This window comes from Rhipicephalus microplus, chromosome 9, assembly GCF_043290135.1.
Source record: "Rhipicephalus microplus isolate Deutch F79 chromosome 9, USDA_Rmic, whole genome shotgun sequence".
NCBI lineage: Eukaryota > Metazoa > Arthropoda > Arachnida > Ixodida > Ixodidae > Rhipicephalus > Rhipicephalus microplus.
Window position 1 is genome coordinate 126,845,651 of NC_134708.1, and position 18,569 is coordinate 126,864,219.

At 47.7% G+C, this 18,569-nt stretch overlaps 1 protein-coding gene across 4 annotated transcripts in view; it reads right to left on the bottom strand.

Annotated features, from left to right (window-relative positions):
* Positions 1-18,569, bottom strand: part of LOC119164630 (uncharacterized) — a 231,070-nt gene that overhangs the window by 43,669 nt on the left and 168,832 nt on the right. For 2 of the 4 annotated variants that reach the window (XM_075874291.1, XM_075874290.1), the window contains exon 1: positions 182-389. The exons of the other annotated variants lie outside the window; for them this stretch is intronic. The gene's annotated coding sequence lies outside the window, so the exon portion shown is untranslated. Of the gene's footprint in view, positions 1-181; positions 390-18,569 lie in introns of those variants that run through there. 4 annotated transcript variants of the gene reach the window in all.

The following is an 18,569-nucleotide window of genomic DNA, read 5'->3' on the forward strand; positions in this document are numbered from 1 at the left end:
CCTTCGCAATCACGACGCGAACCCTCAGATAAACCTTTTCATTCGCTACTCACGTTACTCTGAAGCTCATCCCGCACAGGCGCTACACCTTCATGCGAGTACGCAATGAAATATTTTTCAGGAACCTGACCGAGCAATGCACAGATGCTACGAAAATGTACGTGAGAAATGCACAACTTACAAAGTGTTGCCGTAACATCCTTGTCAAAATATTGTTATTAATAAATGGAGGCAAGCGCGATCCCTCTGATTTTGAAGAAACTCTGTTTAACGTAGCACATTTTTAGCTGATAACCCTAAAGTAACGCCTTAGAAATCGAATGAAGGAGTACATAAGCACTTGTGAAAACAATATTTTGGAATGTTAAAATACATACGCGTGAACGCTTTTGTACTAAATCTAACCTGTCTGCCTTCTCTTAGCATCAAGATAGCAAGTATCTTGACGCTTCATCTGCTCTTTCTCGTCTTGCAGATTCCTTTGTTTACAACATTTTGGGATTGCTTTGTTTTGACAAGAAGGGCGGCTGTCGCAGACTTTTGCCCTTACCCTCCAAAGGTCAAGCCTAGCACTTTTAAACACACATCTGGTTTTATTTTGAGTTCATGAAGTCTAGCTCATTGCTCGCTGTTTGACTGTTAGAGATCGAATTTACAGAGGGTAGCTTGGCATTTCGTCATTGAAAACTGCTTCCCAAGATATACCTCAATTCTTATGGAGGAATCTTTCAATGACATATGAAAGAGGCATTCTCGCTATGCAATAGACGTTTTCGATTCACTCATGTTTCGAGTGAACTGCCTACAGTGCTCTTAATGTAACTTTACTCTTCAGATTTACTGTAGGCACGAAACGCGCATGTTTCCAACAAACAACAACCTTCCGTAAAGAATGGCCGTTTCAGAGGTGCCTCCTCACCTTTCCTCATACTAATGAAAGCAAAGAAAAACACCACAAGCCCCAAGAAATCCGCCATAGCATTGTAAGTGTTCGCTATGTGTCCTTTGGGAATTTTACAAATATATTTAAGAGTGTTCTACTAAGTGAAACTTATTGCTTAGGTCTTCCCGTTCTTCCGAAACCGCGGCGTTCCTGGCCGACAGTGGCTTTTCTATGGAAAAAATTGGGACACCTGCGTGGTGTTTCTGTGAGCGGACTGATAAATGGCTTGTCCGGCCTCCTTGCTGAACCAGACGGTGCCGCTAACATTAGGAGAAATGCCGCCGCAGAGACAGCGGCTGGCACAGAAGCATTTGGTTGCTGAGACAAGATACATTCTAACGACAAAGCACGGAAGATTTTCCGCTTCCTAATGCAAATTTGATGCTACAGCGTTAAAAAGCTCGTTTCTCTTCAGAAATTACGACGTCGGTGTCGTTGGTAGAGAGCGAAAAACTACGAATCTGTGCGGCACCAAAGAATCGATAAGTTTGCTCTTAAAGTAAAGAAAGAAAGAATTCTGGGTCTGGGTGATGATCGATCTTGAATCATTTGCGTGGCAAGCAAGTGTTCTACCACCAATACGCACGCTTGCTTGGAAATACAGTGAAAGTAAATAGCATGCTTCACAAACACACGTGTCTTGTACACATGCTTCACAATACCATGTGTAATATCGCAATAATGATCCGTGGTACAAGCTTACATTGCGATCGGGTGCCAGAACATCCAATTATCATGAATTCATGGGTAAAAGCGGCCCACCCACTACAAAAAGCACACACGTTACTGCGTATTTTCGCTTGAGGCTACGTAGTGGGTGCATAGCAAGTCTTAAAAGATTTCACGCGCACAATGACCCGTGGTTTAAAGCACGCAAACCAGCATACAGAATACAGCCTTATGCGAAAGATTTACTGACACAACCGATTGTATACTCAGTACACACTGGAGACAGGATATCGCTATCACGTGCAACTCCTAAAGGCGGAGCTTAAGGATCCCCCAATTGTATAAATATGTAGAATACTTCTTGCAACTACCCTTTCCTGACCGGTAGAAAAGAAGAAAACGTTTCAAAATGGGCCACTTTTTTCAGTCATCGTATACAGCTTTTATATCAGAATAGAAGAATACCACTATTTCAATGCAATACCATTTCCTTATATTTCTGATTGCACAGACAGATACCACGTGCGCCGAATCAGAGGTGGCTATGCAATGAAGAGCCAGGCACAAGATGAGGAGAAGAAATAAAGTGTATTAAAGGAACATGCACCAGTAGGGCAACCTCTCATCGAAGCACACCATTCAGTGGAGATAGTCGTTATTGCACGTGCGACCATCTTCAGATAAGAAGCAGCTTTTTCTCAGGTCTTTGTTCGCCCCTCAGCCACTGTCCGCTTCCCTACAGCGCGTGCATCAGCTCTCGCCCTCTCCTCTCGTGAGTGCAAGGAGGTGCGTGGGAAAAGGTTGCAGAGCGCTCAGTGCCACCTACTAAAATAATTCAGGCCTGCTCAGGGAATGGCTTGTGATTCCTTTCAATTTTGACCATCTCCTCTTGCCCTGTAGACGTGCGAGTGCGCTTCTAGGATTTCTAAGTTTTTCGAAGCCTGTAGTGGAGTGCTGGTGTATTTTTTTTCTGTTTGCGACTGCTTGAAGATAACCAGTTTTTTGCAGTTGCGAACAGTAGCAATACCAGGATTTGTAACATCTGCACGTAGCGCCATATGTCGTTAATAAAAGCGGTGGCCTGCTGGAACTGAATGAGAAATAGGCAAACAAATATTAGCTGACAAAAAAAAAACTAGTTCTTAGAAACGACTCTCAGTTTCATACTGTAGAGATTTATTTGAACAGTCTGGCAAAGTTCGAGTGCCAAACTACAAACTTCGTAGCTTCTCAAAGGGATTATATTTAACGAGGGGGTCCCATGCGTGTCTGTGGGCCGCATAAAATTGTCCTTGGAAGCCACACGCTTCTTAATGCGATACTGCAATTTTACCAATATTTACCAGTGGGTCTCTGCTACGTATAACGCGGAGTCGTTTTGGATAAGTCGACTTTCTCAATAGATATCTCTTTTTTCACTAATTTCATATTTGACAGGCTGCCGCTCCTGCAGCCGAGAGGTGCCGCCACGTTCATATGCCCGCAATTCCTAAGAATACTTGGTGATGTGGTGCGGTTCGTTAACCGAATGTTGGCGTGGTTTACACTTGCAAGCTCTCGAAATGATGCAGTGCTGCAGGGTTAACTATCACCAATACTGACAAGGTCACAATGGTACGAGGGTTTTCATATTCAAAGGACGATACAAGTGGGAAACGAGAGCAAGCTGTTCATCGGGATGGTATCCAAATACGTTATTTCCGTGTTTTGAAGGTATGCGTGGCTATATTACTTGTTCGTGTTTCATGCTCCTTTTTTTGTGCATTTGTCTTACCTTGTGGTACTGTTTCTGTAGTATGAATTCATACCGACTGGCCCAGTTTTCGGTCCTTCTATATATTGCTTGCTTTTCAGTTTTACGAGCAGTACATCTAAAAGATTCAGTTGCTCTTGTAAAACCACGTCGTGTGTGCCCCGAGTTATTTGCGTAAGCCTTGACATTCAACACATTTAGCTTAGCGTCGCTCAACCCCATCCCCCTTGATAACGTAGCGTCCCGAGACATTGCTAGGCAGGGTTACCACTGAGGTTCAAGTGAAACTCGCAAAACAATGACAGAAATGTGCTGAAAGTCTCCATTTTTCTTCGAATTTTGCCATAAAAGTCACCACTCTACATATGTGTGGCATCAGTAGTAATAAACAAGCCAAATTTTGCAGAGACTTGAGGAGTACGGTACAAACCAATAACAATGAATTATATTGACGTTTTAGAAAGCCAGTCATATCACATGCTTCACCATAGTAGCCCTGAAAAAGGACATGCATGCATTAGCAGCATCCTTAAATGATAGTGCCTCATAACGTTGTGTAGGCTTGCATTGTAGCGAATACTGGATGAAGCAATCACTACAAGAGATTGGCGTGCGTAGACATACTGCAGGTTTAGAGAATTTCATGGGCTTGAATTCATGCACCTGATGATGAAATAACATAATTTAAAGAGAACGCAAATTAATTCTGAAGTATTGCGTAACTGTCGCAATGCCCGCACAACGCTTTATGGGTGGTTATGCCTACGATATATTCACCACACTGCGATTTCTGACGGCTGCCCAAAGAAAGTTGATTTGTTGGCCCACACAGAAACTCTCTTAATTACACATATAAGCTCAATATAAAAAAATTGGGGATACTACAGCACGGAAAAAGTCGACAAGATATTCACGACAGTTGAAGCTGTGGTCAGAATACGCAGCCTTACCGTGCCCTAGCCACTCCAGAAGCGAACCTTTAAATAAGCGTAATCCTCTAAAAGCACCTCAAAATGTAGTATAACCCTGCCACCTCGCGGCACGTGAAGCAGTCCACTGACCTATATTTTGATGTAAAATTGCTGGCGGACACATCAGTACGCCAGTACCCCAGGTGAACTAGGATATACCCACGAGAAACAAGACAGACATACTAAATCGTTCATTAGGTGCGCTTTGTACCGGTGCCGCGTCTAAAACTACGTAAAATAGAAACACTTTTGTTACCTATTTGTTGTAAAGACACTAAGTATCAAATGCATAACTCAGTCGACACCTAAGCCGAAAAGCGCCGAAACTACGCTATGCCAGATTTTAGGTCACTCCATGCCTCTCAAATTCGCCAAACTGGTGAAAAGGAGCCACAAGTGGCAACGCTGGCGCTAGGATACATCGCGCGCATTTCGTGAGCGCGTTGGCCAAGGCATGGTCTGCTTGGCAGAAAAACGATGGCGTTACGGAAACGACGCACCATCACGCTTCACTCAAACACGCTCTTAATAAAAAGATTGGTTTATTCACTAAGTACTAGCCCGTTACTTCTCACAGAATCCACTAACCAGCTAGTAAATGCAGCTAGTAAAAGTAACCCGAGTCAAAGGCACTACCTCGTTGCGCTCGTAACAAACACTAGCCCTAATACTAACAGGGTGTTCCACCACTACGTGGTTGGGTAGTTCAAATTACTACCTAGTTAGTAAGTAAGTAATGCTGACTCGAGTAGTTAGTTCATTACTAAATTCTTAGTAAGGCTCGCAAATTGAGATTTACGCCTATTTTAATAAATGTTCATGTGCATCGCCTTAATATGATTCTTTTACAGAAGTATACAGAAGTATAGGACAAAAACGAATTACCATGGCCCTCGTAAATTATTAATGGCTTTAATTACATCACGTAACTATACTGGGGTAAGTGCGCATCACAGCACCATACTTATAGAGATTTGATGACATGATCATAGGATCAAATCAGATTAACTTATGTATGATCATATGAGAACCTCATATGCTCATATAGATTCATATAAGCATATTATATTGTCATGGGGGTGAGAGAATGAATGAAATAAATATATTTACAAAATATACAAGGAGAGTCAGCTGCAGCCAAGATGGAAGAACAGCAGCAACAACAACACGAGCACGGTCGCTTTCATCGTCTTCATCGTCTATGATGCTCTTTCGTTGCCGATGTCGTGTAACATATAAACCCCCGCTGCTGGCAGCGCCGTCTCGGCGCCTTAATCAGAGTAGGATTATATGCGGATATGTACGGTTTGAGGCGGGTCACGTGGACGACGTCAGTGGCAGGTGCGGACGACGACAACTGACTGTCCAACGGAGCAATCTCGTATGCGACATCGGTAAGCCGGCGTAAAACCTTGTAAGGCCCTGAGTAGCGAGACAGGAGCTTCGAAGAGAGGCCAACGTGGCGGCATGGTGTCCAGAGGAGGACCAATGAACCTGGAGAGTAGGAAACTACTCTGTGTTGGCTATCGTAGCGGGCCTTTTGAGAGAGCTGCGAGCCAAGAAGACGTTCCCGTGCGATATGGCGGGCCACTTGAGCCCGAGCGATGGCATCCCGGGCGTACTCTGTAACCGTTTGCGTAGTTGATGGAAGAAGAGTCTCGAAGGGTAACGCTAGATGGCGGCCGAACAATAAATAGAAGGTTGAGAAGCCAGCGGTGTCGTGGCGTGACGAATTGTACGCGAATGTCACATAAGGCAAAGTACTATCCCAAACAAGGTGATATTTGGAAACGTACATGGAGAGCATTGTTGTCAATGTTCGATTTAGGTGCTCGGTAAGACCATTTGTTTGTGGGTGACAGGCCGTAGTGAGCTTGTGACGCGTCGAACACGAGCGAAGAATCTTGCTTACTAATTTTGAAAGAAATGAGCGACCACGATCAGTCAGCAGCTGTCGAGGAGCGCCATGGTGAAGAATTACGTCATGAAGCAAGAAGTCCGCGACGTCAGTGGCACAGCTTGTCGGTAGCGCTCGTGTGATAGCGTATCTTGTGGCGTAATCAGTGGCTACGGCTATCCATTTGTTTCCAGTCAGAAAAGTAGAAAATTGATATATCGTAGATTATCAGGTGCAAGCGCCGAAGAACATACCGATAACACGTGCCTCCACCCCTCGCCACGGCGCATGCTCCGGCCTCGGGCCAGGGTATTAAAACCAAGACAGCAGCCTCGTGAATAAACATTGTTGTTCCTTCTTGTTCTGGCCATGCATCGTCTTATTCTTCGCCCTTACGATACTACAGTGGCAACGAGGATGGGATACGGTTAATTGCACTCCGACGCTGAGACCAGAAGAATGGGATCCCGGCCCCCTGCCTTCGACGACGCCGTGAGTAGCTGGAGCACGTATCGTGTCCGGTTGGAAGCCTACTTTGAGGGCAACGATATTACCGACGTAGCGAAACGCCGGGCCCTACTGGTTTCCTCGTTGAGCGACAGTGTCGTCCGGATATTGCAAGGGCACCAGCCGGGGGTCGCCATCAACTTCTTGACGTACGATGACGTTGTGAAATGCTTGGAAAAACATTTCAACCTTCAGGCAAACGAAATAGCAGCAAGCTATTCTTTCTTTATGCGAAAACAAGATGAGCAAGAAAGCGTCCGGGACTACATTGCTGAACTGAGAAGACTGGCCGTAAATTGTAATTTCGGGGCGACACTGGACTGTATGTTGCGGGACCGAATCATTTGTGGGATTCGGGATGAGGAAACGCGCCGGTGCCTGCTGGGCCGCAAGAACTTGACTCGTGAAGAAGCCGAAGAATTCGCCTTAGCTTCTGAGAAAGAGAACGAAGACGCTCGGGGCATGCGTACTTCATACGCCCGGACCGAAGGTGGCGGCGTCAACGTGATACAGCAACAAGGCAGACAAGAACAGAGCAGTACCCGCTTCCGAAAATTGACGACATCTTTGCGGCGCTATCAGGAGGCGAAGTGTTCAGCACACTCGACTTACGAAACGCATACAACCAGCTTCCCCTGGATGATGATGCTAAGAAGATAACTGTGTTGAATACACACAAAGGCCTCTTCGGCTACAACCGCTTGGCTTTTGGCATTGCCTCAGCGCCTGCGCTGTTTCAGCGGCGCATAGAAGCCGTGTTGCAGGGTATACCAGGGGTGAAAGTTTACCTGGACGACATTATTGTAGCAGAAAAAGAGTATGACACAACGATACTGCGGCAAGTGTTCGAACGACTTCGGGCGAACGGCCTAACACTGAACAAGGAGAAGTGCCACTTCCGGGAGAAAGAAGTGGTATTTCTAGGGCACCGAATCGATGCAAAAGGCCTCCACCCACTGCAGGACAATTTGGAAGCAGTGCTAGCGGCACCACCACCGACTTCGGCAAGCCAGCTTAAATCATTCTTAGGACTGGTCACATACTATTCCAAATTTCTACCGAACTTGTCGTCCACTTTGGCCCCGTTACACCGACTCTTGTCTAAAGGAGCACTGTGGTGTTGGGGGCCCGCACAGAGAACAGCATTCCAAGAAACCAAGCGCGCCATGAGAAGGGCGAACTTTCTTGTGCATTACGACCCCCAAAGACCCTTGCGGCTTGAGTGTGATGCGTCGGCCGAGGGTATAGGCGCAGTTTTGTCGCACCGCATACAAGGAGTGGATCATCCCATAGCGTTCCGCTCGAGAACTCTAACGTCGGCGGAACGTAATTATTCACAATCGGAAAAGGAGGCACTAGCGCTGGTCTTCGGCGTTGTAAAATTTCGAGATTATTTGTTTGGCAACAAGTTCACTCTGGTGACCGATCACAAGCCTCTGACTGGTTTGCTAGGTCCAGATAAACCCATTCCGCAAATGGCAGCGGCCCGCATTCAACGTTGGGCGCTGCTCTTAGCAGCTTATCAATACGACTTGGAATACAGAAAAGGAGAGCTAAATGCAAATGCCGACGCTCTAAGCCGGTTGCCATTACCGGTTCGCGATAATGGCTGGGAAAATGAACTAGCCGAATATGTCCTGCATGCGCAGGCTATGGATGATTTTGTTTTGTCTGCGCAGAGTATTTCAGACCACACCAGCAAAGATGACGTACTTCAGCAAGTGAAGACTTGGATCTTGCAAGGCTGGCCAAGGCGTCTCGGTTCAGAGGAACAGCAGTACCAACCGTATTTTGCACGGAGGCATGAATTGGCCGTGAGTAACGGGATACTTTACTGGGGCCACCGTGTGGTTCTGCCTAAAGCTGCCCGGCAATTTGTTTTGAAAGAGTTGCACGATACGCACCCAGGCATGACGGCAATGAAAACCTCGCGCGCTCAATTTTCTGGTACCCAGGGCTAGACGGTGAAATTGAAATGCTTGCAAAACGGTGTCCCCAATGCGTGCAGTGTTTGCCCATGCCCCCAGCGCAGGTCCCGGCAAACTGGCCAAAGAACAACAGACGGTGGTACCGCCTACACGTGGATTTTGCTGGTCCCGTGGAAGGGCATATGATCTTCGTCCTCGTCGACGCCGAGACTAAGTGGATCGAAGCAGTGCCCTTGAAGACGGCGACAGCAGCGACTACGGTAGACACACTTAGGTGCATTTTCACGCGATTTGGCATACCACGGACTGTCGTGTCGGATAATGGTGCGCAGTTCACCAGTGCAGAGACAGCGCGGTTCTTCCGGGAAAATGGGGTGCGCCACGTAACGACGGCCCCATACTACCCGCAATCCAACGGTTTGGCGGAACGGGCAGTACGCACCATCAAGGAGGGCCTGAAGAAAAATCGGGTGGGAACGCTGCAAAGTTGGCTTGCCAAATTTTTGTTGCGTTACAGGACAACACCGACCCGAGAGGAGCAGTCGCCCGCGGAAAGGCTTTTTGGATTCCAACCACGGACCCGCCTGAGCACCTACCTGGCAGAGGAAGACGGGGCGAAGAGGGAGGCTACCGTCAACGGAGTTCCGAACTCTGGAAAGAAAGAGTTTGCACCAGGAAGGGAGGTGTGGAGTCGACAGTACAGTCAGCTAGGTCAAAGGTGGCTACCCGGAACCGTGACAACAGTCGAATGCAAGCGATTGTTAACCGTTAACACGCCAAGGGGGGTGCAACGTAGACACGTCGATCAAGTACGACCACGCGACTCGTCGACACCGGTTAAGAAAGAACCGTGCGAAACGCCAATGGCCATGGAGCAATTGCCACTCTCATCCAGCGGCATCCAGTCAACTAGCAGCAAAGCCATTCAGGCCGGTCTGTCCGAGCCTGGTGAGGAAGCGTCTGGCGGTGGCATCGAGCCAGCAAGTCCAAGGTCCACGGCAGAACCACTCCCACTCCGACGCTCCACCCGTGCCCGCAAGCCGCCGGATAGGTTCTAGCTCAGATGGGAGGAAGTGATATATCGTAGATTATCAGGTGCACGCGCCGAAGAACATACCGATAACACGTGCCTCCACCCCTCGCCACGGCGCATGCTCCGGCCTCGGGCCAGGGTATTAAAACCAAGACAGCAGCCTCGTGAATAAACATTGTTGTTCCTTCTTGTTCTGGCCATGCATCGTCTTATTCTTCGCCCTTAAGATACTACAAAAATGGTCCAACGAGATCAAGACCGACGCGGTAGAAGGGAACAGTGGATATGTCTATTGGTTGGAGCGGACCAGCTGGTGGCAAGGTGGAATGTTTGGAGCGCTGGCAGGACTCGCATGCAGCAACGTATCGGCGCACAGAACGGTAAAGGCCTGGCCAGAAGAATTTACGCCGCACGCGATCGTACGTGCGCGTGACCCCGAGATATCCTGCGGTTGGGGCGTCGTGAAGCTGTTAAAGTACAGCGGAAAGGAGTGTCGCAGGAACTACGAGTAGTAGCTCTGGTCCATCGGCGCTGGTGTTGTGTCGGTAAAGAATTCCATCGCGTAAAACGAACAAGTGTAGCGACGGGTCTACGTGGGGCAAGCGTAGACTCTGCATGGTAGACCGCAACTGGACATCGCTGAGCTGTTCCTTGCGTATGTCGGTGAAAGCCGAAACGGCGAAGACACAAGGGTCAGAATCATGTGCTGAAAGGTCAGGTGGGTCCACGAGGTGACGGGATAGACAGTCGGCATCCTGATGCATTAGGCCAGATTTGAATGACACGTCGAAGCTATATTCTTGTAGTTTCAAGGCCCAACGGCCAAGTCGTCCTGTTGGATCTTTTAGGGACGACAGCCAGCACAAGGCATGGTGATCTGTAATTACCGAAAAGGTGCGGCCAAACAAGTATGGTCGAAATTTTCCGACTGCCCAAACTTGTGCGAGGCACTCACGCTCTGTAATGGAAAACTTGCTCTCCGAAGGAGAAAGGAGGTGACTAGCATAAGCAATGACGCGATCCTGTCCTCGTTGCCGCTGGGCGAGAACAGCATCAATTCCAAGTCCGCTGGCATTGGTAATAACTTCTTCAGTTTGGGCTGACGAGTCGAAATGGGCCAAGATGGGTGGGGAAGTAAGTAATGTTGTAAGGGTGCTGAAGGCAGTTGCTTGGCCAGCACCCCAATAAAAAGGCATGTCCTTCTTCAGTAGCTCCGTAAGTGGTCGGGCAATGTCAGCAAAATTCTTCACGAAACATCGAAAGTAAGAACAAAGGCCGATGAAACTCCGTACATCTTTTGCAGAACGTGGTATGGGAAAATCTTTGACAACTCGAATTTTGTCAGGATCAGGTTGCACGCCTCAAGCACTGACAAGGTGGTCCAGCACAGTTATTTCCCGACAGCCAAAGCGACATTTGGAAGAGTTGAGCTGAAGTCCTGCTTTCCGGAAAACTTCAAGAACATCCGTTAAGCGGCTAAAGTGGCTTTCGAATGTAGGTGAAAATACGATGACGTCATCGAGATAGCACAGGCACGTGGTGCATTTGTATTCACGCAGGAGAGAGTCCATCATCCTTTCAAATGTAGCTGGCGCACTACACAATCCGAATGGCATAACCTTGAACTGGAAAAGTCCATTCGGTGTGATGAATGCGGTTTTCTCACGGTCTCGATGATCGACAGAAATCTGCCAGTATCCTGATCGCGAGTCGATAGACGAAAAGTAGGCAGACCTATGTAGGCAGTCGAGAGCATCGTCAATCCGTGGCAGTGGATAGACGTCCTTACGTGTTACGTTGTTTAAGTGACGGTAGTCTACGCAGAAACGCCAGCTGCCATACTTCTTCTTGACTAGCACGACCGGCGATGCCCATGGACTGCAGGAAGGTTCGATGACGTCTTTTGTGAGCATTTCTTTAACTGCGTGCTACATAACTTGTCGCTCAGCATTAGACACGCGATAAGAACGTCGTCATATGGGGCTGGCGTCTCCAGTGTTAATCCTATGAGTTACAAAGGATGTCTGACCCAAAGGGCGGTCATCAAAATCAAAGATGCTGCGGTGTAATTTCAGCAGGTGCCAAATGTCAGCTGTCTGTGCTGGAAGAAGGTCCGGAGCGATCATCTTGTGGATGGTGGCATCCGCTGTGCTCTTCGAGGATAAAAACAGAGCAGAGAACGAAGAAGATTCAGCAACGAACGCCGAAATGGCAGCATCTATAGAAAAACCTTTTGCCAAAGTCATACCACCTGGGATAACTTGAGCGCACCAGCTGAAGTTTAGGATCGGAAGAGATGCTGTATTTCCCGCGTCTGTCAAAAGTGTGTGAGGCACGGCAACATTTTTGGCCAGCAGAGCGTCAGCAATAGGTGTCAACATGTAGTCATCATAGGGAACCGGAGGGACAGATCTCAGGTTCACGTAAGTAACGGCTTGAGGTGCTAGGCGAACGTGATCTGTAGAACACAGACGGGGTTGAGCTGGTGTTGGGTCGTCATGGCAACAAAGTAAATCAAGTTGAAGCATGCCAGTTTCAAAATCAATAAGGGCAGAGTGGGCGGGTAAAAAGTTCATGCCGAGGGAACATTTCCGAGTTCGTGGGAACATTTCTCAAGCACAGCAAATAGCACTGTCGTGAAGCAATCAGCCACACTTATACGCGTGGAGCACATTCTAGGCATGGGGAACGTGCCGCCGTCGGCGACCTGGATGAGTGGCACTGTGGGTGGCGTTAAAACTTTCCTAAGGCGGCAATGAAGTTCTGAATTCATCACTGATACGTGAGCCCCGTGTCCACAAGTGCTACAACGGGTGTGTCATCTACTTCAACGTCAATAAGGTTGCGTCGAGTCGGCAGCATGGTCAGAGGACTTGGCGGGCAAGTGGTCGATGCAGCATCACCTCTGGGAGCTGCATAATCGAGTTTTCCGCGGCAGGTGGTCAGTCGGCGACATCGGTCGGCGTAATTGGGGCGAGCGAGACGATGGGCGACGGGAGAGCGGTGAACGGGACTTGTGAGCATGCGGAGATGGAGAGCGACGACCATATGGCGGCACAGAAGGAACGTCTTAACTGGTGGCCTGAGGTGACTCCCGGTAAGTTTGAAAGCGTCCATGATCCCTCTCTGGCCGATGGGGGTACCCATAGAATGCCTGATGCCAATACCACCGAGTGTTGCAATGGCGGGCCACGTGTCCCATACGGTGGCAGTTGAAACAAATTGGGCGATCGTGAGCAGTCCTCCACTCGGCTGGATTGCGAGGGCGCGCCGGAAGATTTTGGCTTTGGGCATACGAAACAGGGGGTCGACGACGGTTGATCGGCTGAGAGGGAGCTGTAGGGCACTCGGAGGCCAGTCCAGCATTGGAAAGCTCTTGTCGCACAATGACATGTACCAGTGGCACCATCTGAGGGCTAGAGTCACAGGCATGGGAGCACGTGGACGCAAAAGACAGAGCTTCAAGTTCACGTCTGATGATCTTGGTCACGTTCTTTATAGTTAACCGCGTTTGTAGCGCAGGCCTGTCTTCGCACGACCAGGTTGCTGCTGTGTTTGGTAGTCGAGTGAAATTATGGGCGATACGTCGACTTTTTTACGGCCTCAAAACGCTGGCACTTCTTGATGATAGCATGGACCGTGTTGCAGTCCTTGCATATGAGAAGGTTGAATGCATCATCTACAATGCCTTTCAATATGTGAGCTACTTTTTCGGTTTCTTCCGTACCGTTGTCCGCTTTTCAGCAAAGGGCAAGCACGTCCTGTAAGTAAGTCACGTAGGACTCTGATGACGGTTGCGCACGAGATGCCAACTCCTTCTTGGCTGCTGCCTTTCTACCCACAGACTTGCCGAAAAGGGTACGCATCCCAGATTCTAATTTCATCTTCGTGGTTCTCGAACCACACTTTTGCTGTTCTTTTCAAGTAGAACAGGGTATTGGCTAACGTAAGAGTTTCATCCCAGCGGTAATTCTTACTTGTACGTTCGTACAACGGCAACCATTCTTCGATGTCGACATTATCTGTGCCACAGAACGTGCCAGGATCTTTTAGCTGCGGAAGGACAACACTTGTTGTTGCAGTCGCCTCGGCGGGAGCCGGTTCCTGGTTTGCAATTGTGGAAAAATCCAAGCGTCTGCCACTGCGGAGCTCCGTTATATCGTGTTGTACCCCGCACCACCACCAAATGTCACGGGGGTGAGAGAATGAATGAAATAGATATATTTACAAAGTATGTAGGGAGAGTCAGAGGCAGCTGCAGCCAAGATGAAGGCCCAACAGCAACAACAACACGAGCACGGTCGCTTTCATCGTCTTCGTCGTCCTTGATGCTCTTTCGTTGCCGATGTCGTGTAGCAACATGCTCATATGAATTTAAAAGAGCATATAATTTTTATACTCACATGATTATATGCTCATAACATTTTCAGAACTCACATGAGGGGATCACCAGAACACCTTTCCAAGTAAATCTTGAAGACTTGGACATAGCAGAATTCTACTGTAGCAGCATTGAAGACTGTTTGTTTCTTGTTTTCTATGCCTCATCATGTCCCCTTTTATTTGCTTATGTGTGTGCCATTACGTAGCACGAAGCTTCTCTTCCAAGGTAGTCAATAAAATTAGAGCTTCACGAAATATTGCTAAAGATGTCACTATTGCGGCAAAATATACTGCGGAATCTACAAAAGATCTGGCAATGTGGATGGCATAGTAGTTGCTTAGTTGAAAGCACTGAGAAAGGTTCCCTGGTTAGTTACGGCCAAAGTTACTTGCTCTACTAGCTGGTGGCTAGTAAAAGTATGCCGCCAAGGTAATAAAATACTCCAGAAACTAGTAAACACACGCGTTCACCAACTGATTACTAACTATTTTTTAAAAGTGCAGCTTCACAAGCGGAGCAAAAGATGCGTTTTATGTTCCGCTGCTTGAGCACCGAACACATCAAAATTAAGCAATCAACGACCATGCAAAGATGCTCTAAGAACAAGCGTTCGTTCTTCCGGTTTGATAACCATTTCGCTATTTGCGCATTTCACCGTGGGCAATTTGTAACACATTCACCTATATTGTTCGAAATGAGAAGGAGGGCTGGCGCGGGACGTCGTGAACCTTTATGCACTGCGTAGCATTTCATACTGCTGCTCAGACCACATCTTTCAGGCATTGTACTTATGTGCCAGTCTCACGAGCTTCTTCACCGAATTTATTTTCTTGAATTATGCACTGCTGTCCGTGAACTAAATTTTGGTGCCTGCAGACACCTGAAATATTTTTCAGTTTTGTAACTTCGCAAGAAAGGGCAATGTAGGAAGTTAGTGATAAAAAACTTTCTGTTATGTTTTTCAGGTGTGTGAGCTTTATTTCAAGCCAGAATACCTAATGACGACTACCAATTTTACAAATCCAAGAACCGGCACGACTGTGCAAATGTGCTCACTCGGCAGATAAAAGAGCAAACATTTTGCCAACGGTAGGAACGCTTTCCGTTGGCCTCCTTTAGAGTGTGTCATGTCATGTCATGCCAAAATTTACTTTAATAATTTCGCACAATTATTGGGCCATCCAATTCGCTCCTATAAATTGGTTGCGTAATTATTAGGATAAATTATTTTCATAAAAGAAATAATAAATCGCTTACAAAGATATAGACAAAGAATTTAAAGCGTAATACGTTCCTTGAACCAGCGCTAGCCGAGACGTAAAGGTTAAAATATAGTGTTTCACTTGTAAAACTCACCGCTCAACTTTTCATGCAAGGTAATGGTGCCAGTTGCTTCACAGCAGCCCGTGAACACTCGTTCGGTCAAGCACGTGACGTCACGGTGGCAGTGAGCAGGCCAATAGTTAGTTTTCAAAGTTGCATTGATCTGCTGCCTCCACTTCATTTCTCCTCTCCCGTTTATGTCTCCCCGATAGATGTGACCCGCCGTGGTGGTCTAGTGGCTAAGGTACTCGGCTGCTGACCCGTACGTCACGGGATCAAATCCTGGCTGCGGCAGCTAAGTTTCCGATGGAGACATAAATGTTGTAGGCCCGTGTGCTCAGATTTAGGGGCACCTTAAAAAACTCTAGAGAGAGAGAGATAAAGATGCAAGGAAAGGCAGGGAGGTTAACCAGACGCACATCCGGTATGCTACCCTGCGCTGGGGAAGGGATAAAGGGGAGAAAAGAGGTTGCGGAGAGATGAGAAGGTACACACAATCACGAGCACACTCGGGGAGCACACACAGTCTACAGGCGGTCACTAAGGTTTGTTGACTTTAGGTAAAGTAGCAGTGCTTTAGTTGCTTTCTGCGCAACTGAGGCAGATGCCCAAGGTCCTTGTATCTTCTGCACACAAAATGGTCCGGGGTCAAGTTCATTCAAAACCATCCGGAGCTGGCATCGCTGTGTGTCGTAGCAAGCGCAGCTGCACAGGACGTGTTCGATGGTCTCTTCAGCTCTGCAGTAGTCGCATGTAGGAGTGTCTGCCATACCAATGCGAAAAGAGTACACCTTTGTAAATGCAACACCCAACCAAAGGCGGCATAACAGTGTCGCATCGGAGCGGGAAAGTTGTGATGGTAGCTTGAGCGAAAGATCCAGTTTATAAAATTGACACCTTTGGAAGCTGGTAGACGACCAGAACGTGCTTGTGAGATCTCGAGCCAGAAGGTAAAGTTGTCTTGCTGCATCATTCCTTGATAGAGGAATCGGGACTACACGGGTTCCTTCATGGGCTGAGCGGGCTGCATCATGGGCTAATTGATTTCCGGTAATACCGATATGTCCAGGCAGCCATTGATATATAATATCATGCCCTCGTGCTAGAGCTTCATGATGCCAATGTCTTATTTCTTGTACCAATCGGTCATGACTCCTCCTACGCATGGCAGACTGCAAACTCTGAAGTGCTGCCTTTGAATCACAGAATATGACCCATTTTCTTGGACGTTCTTGAACGAGATATTTTAAAGCAGCCCTTATAGCAGCAAGCTCTGATGCCGTAGATGTAGTCATATGCGACAACTTAAACTTGATTGTCATTGCTGCAGCCGGAATTACAGCGGCACCTGATGAGCTGCTGGACGAGACGGACCCATCAGTGTATATCTGCGTTCGGTCTATGTACAACTCATGTAATAATAGCAGTGTTGCTTGCTTCAATGCTACTATGGAGTGATTGCTTTTCTTTTTGATTCCCGGAATTTCTAGACGTACTTGCGGCTGGTCGAGGCACCACAAAGGACATGCCATTCTCGCAGGTGGCATATATCCTGATGGAATGCTGTTTAGGTGCTTGGCTATGACGTCTTAAAACGTAGCACGTGGTCTTCCGGAAGATAGAAGGGCCAAGTGGTGGTCGGGGACACGGCTAGCATGTCTAATGTGCGCTCTGAGGCAATTCACAACTCTATATGTCCTGACCGGTTGGTCTATGGCAAGCATGATTGTGGCATAAGTAGAAGCGCATCGGGGCAGTCCTAGGCAGATACGCAGTGCCTGACCCTGCAAACTCTCCAATGAATGAGTATTGGATTTGCAAGTGTTAGTCAGTACCGGCAAGCTGTAGCGCAATAAACCCAGAAATTGTGTCGTTGTACAGCTGTAGCATGGAGGCCACAGAAGTTCCCCATGCTTTCCTGCACATAAGTTTCATTATATGCACAATAGATAGCAGTCTCTTCTTCAAGTACGCACAATGTGGGCTCCACGGAAGACTTCTGTCGATTATTATGCCCAGAAAACGATGCGTCCGGGCATATTTGACACTCTGCCCATTGATGTAAACAGGGTATGGCGTCATTGGTTTGCGTGTAAACGCCATCAACGCACACTTCACAGTTGATATAGTTAGGCCTTGTTTCTGAAGGCCTAGTTTCAGGCCTTGTTTCTGAAGGTAGACTGTTGTGAGGGTTGCTGCCCGCTGTATTCATGCACGCACCTGAGGGCGAGTAACTGCAGCGCTCCAGAGGCAAATATCATCGGCGTATATGGATAGGCACACCGACTTTGGCAGAACCTTCACCAGACCAATGAGGGCAACATTGAACAATGTCGGGCTTAAAACACCTCCCTGAGGTACTCCGCAGTAGGTGTAATGTTCAGCAGTTGTACCCTCATATGTTTGCACAAAGAAACCCCTGCCAGATATATAATCTTTTATCCATTGAAACATTCATCCACCAATGCCCGTTGCTGCGATAAAAGTGAGGATGGCATCGTGAGCTACATTATCATATGCACCCTTCACGTCAAGAAAGAGTGCCACTGATATGCGCTTGCGACTTTTTTCTTGTTGAACAAATGTCAATAAGTCAAGGACACAGTCGATGGAGGAGCGGCCCGGACGAAAGCCTGCCATGCAAGAAGGGTATTTGGTGTATCGTTCCAAGTACCACTCGAGACGAAATAGAACCATTCTTTCCATCACCTTTCCGAGGCAGCTTGCGAGGGCAATAGGGCGATACGCTGTCAAGTCCAATGGTGATTTTCCCGATTTCAAAAGTGGTATTAATCGACTTATTTTCCATTCTCGGGGAACACGGCCGCTGAGCCAGGAGTTGTTGAAGCCTGTTAAAAGTTCTTTTCTGGCTTTTTGTCCAAGGTGTCCCAACGCACTATAAGTAATAATATCAGGACCTGGCGATGACATGCGCTTAGAAGCAACTAACGCACCTTCCAGTTCTTCCATGGTGAATGGAATGTCCATTTCTGGTAATCGCGTCTCAGGAACGATGACGGCGTCGATGCTCTCGTTCATAATATTCCCGGCAACTCTCGTGCAAAATTCTTCAGCCACCTCGAGTTCTGTTTTTCCATGATGGAGTGCCAAAGCTTTAAAAGGGTGCCTTTGCTGCGGAGAGGAGCGAAGACCACGAACTG